Here is a 2,846-nt window from a genome sequence, read left to right on the forward strand (position 1 = left end):
AAAATAATTGCCAGATTAACTGATCATCATAAATAATCAAAAATTGAGTAGTGGGCATTGAAATTAAATGATTCTGTTTTTTCACTGCAACTTGCAGGAAGTTCACTGGAATCTTTGACTGTGTTTGATCACAAGAACATCCATGTCAAACCTCTTTCAGGACTTCTTTTGGGGAGAAAGAAGTTCTTAGTCTGGTGTACGTACTACTAAAACTCTACTCTAAGAATCTCTACACTGATTGGTTAAAGTGAGAGAGGACAACAAGCGCCTCACTGATGTCCTCATTGAGTAGCAGTCCTCACAAACGCCACATAAATTCAGCATATAGGCCGACACAGCAAACCTTTATTGTTGTTTCCTACATGCTAGAAGAACCTAGTAAGGTCCAGTAACTGTTTGTTGTTGTTGTTGTTTTGGTGCACTTGTTGTTGAAACCGTCAGATTTGCAAACAGAAAGGCTAAAATGGCCAAAGTTTGCACCACCTCCTGCCTGCCTCTGGGTTGCACAGTAGAAAACTGCCTCAAATTGACATATTTTATTTCACTTTCATCAAGCCTTCACCTCCACAGAGGGTTGTAGTGGCACAGAGGAACCAACAGGAATCACAAAAGTACCTGTTTTATCTGCTATGTTTACATTTTCTGTCAAATTCATCTCCCTAAGACTTCGTCTAAATGTTGTTTCAAACACTCCTTTACATTGTCCCGCCAGGTGTCCATCCATCCATCCATCCATCCATCCATCCATCCATCCATCCATCCGTCCATCCATCCGTCCGTCCATCCATCCATCCGTCCGTCCATCCATCCATCCATCCATCCATCCATCCATCCATCCATCCATCCATCCATCCATCCATCTGTCATCCATCCATCCGTCCATCCATCCATCCATTCATCTGTCATCCATCCATCCTTCCATCCGTCCATCCATCCATCCATCCATCCATCCGTCCATCCATCCGTCCATCCATCTGTCATCCATCCATCCATCCATCCTTCCATCCGTCCATCCATTCGTCCGTCCATCCATTCGTCCATCCATCCATCTAACCATCCGTCCATCCATCCATCCATTCGTCCATCCATCTGTCCATCCATTCGTCCATCCATCCCTCTAACCATCCATCCATCCGTCCATCCATCCATCTATCTGTCATCCATCCATCCATCCATCCTTCCATCCGTCCATCCTTCCATCCGTCCATCCATTCGTCCATCCATCCATCTAACCATCCATCCATCCGTCCATCCATCCATCCATCCATCCATCCATCCATCCATCCATCCATCCATCCATTCGTCCATCCATCCATCTAACCATCCGTCCATCCATCCATCCAGCCATCCATCCATCCATCCATCCATCCATCTATCCATCTGTCCATCCATTCGTCCATCCATCCCTCTAACCATCCATCCATCCGTCCATCCATCCATCTATCTGTCATCCATCCATCCATCCATCCATCCTTCCATCCGTCCATCCATTCGTCCATCCATCCATCTAACCATCCATCCATCCATCCGTCCATCCATCCATCCATCCATCCATCCATCCATCCATCCATTCGTCCCTCCATCCATCCGTCCATCCATCCATCCATCCATCCATCCATTCGTCCCTCCATCCATCCGTCCATCCATCCATCCATCCATCCATCCATTCGTCCCTCCATCCATCTGTTCGTCCATCCATCCGTCCGTCCATCCATTCATTAACCTACAATGCATGTGTCTGAACTGTGACAGGACGCCAGACCACCCGGGCAAAACCAAGACAGGAAGGAGGACGAACCTGCAAACTCCACTTAGACTGATCCCGGCCGACCAGAAAGCCCAAACCCAGAACCTTCTCACAATGAGACATTCAATTTAAATTACTTGACTCAAACTCTGAGACATTTAGTCTTAAAAAACTGATCTTTTACTGATCTCTGCGTGTTTTCTTCTCACAAAAGCTGGAACATATGAGTCAGTCATTATTATGTTAATCTCTCTCGTATTATGAATCTGCAAGAAGGCAGTTTGATCTGTCGGAAAACTCTCACTGTGTCACATCGGAGGAGAGTGTGAAGTGTGAACAAACAACACTCCAGCAGCAGCAGCAGCAGCAGCACAACACTCTGACTCAGGTTACTTCGCTATAACTTCCCTACAGTCTGTCTGCTGCTGTACAACAGCGGCTGGATGTGTCATTTTTATACCAACAGATGCATTTAGAAAGAAAGAAGATGGTCAGTGGGTACAATAATACACATTGTTTATGCAAAATAGAACGAGTTACAACATGTACACTTAATTCGCAGGAACACACACTTCCCTGACGAACAAATGATGAGGAGGAAGAAGATATTTTCTGAAGAAGATGGTAAAAACAATTTGACCTCTGCTTTCTGATGAGCCTAAAGATCAAGACACGACATGTCACATGGAGAGGTGGGTCTACGTCTTTACCTTCCTACCATCTATTGGTGTTAGTTTTTATACATCAAATGGTGTTTTTATCTGATGATTATAAGGCTTGTATTGTTTCTTCTGCACTGTCTGCAAAGGTGCAAAAGCCAGCGAACAAACGTGACTTTCTGAGCTCACTGGACCGTATTTTGGTATTTTGTCTTTTTTAAATGGTGTAAATCAGATTTTGTAATGCACGAAGGGACAGACAGTAAAAACACAATAAATCAAGTGTTCAAGCTTTGAAGCAGAGACAAATTGGCTGCATGGTACATTAGGTGACTCTGTTTTCTGCTTTAATTAAAGGTAAACTGTTGGAGGAAGTCGTGATCTTCAAGTTATTTATTCCAAAATACACAACTGCGCTCATCCTGCAAAGACACTGCATC

Source organism: Stegastes partitus, unplaced genomic scaffold, assembly GCF_000690725.1.
Source record: "Stegastes partitus isolate 25-593 unplaced genomic scaffold, Stegastes_partitus-1.0.2 Scaffold107, whole genome shotgun sequence".
In the NCBI taxonomy this organism is placed as follows: Eukaryota; Metazoa; Chordata; class Actinopteri; family Pomacentridae; genus Stegastes; species Stegastes partitus.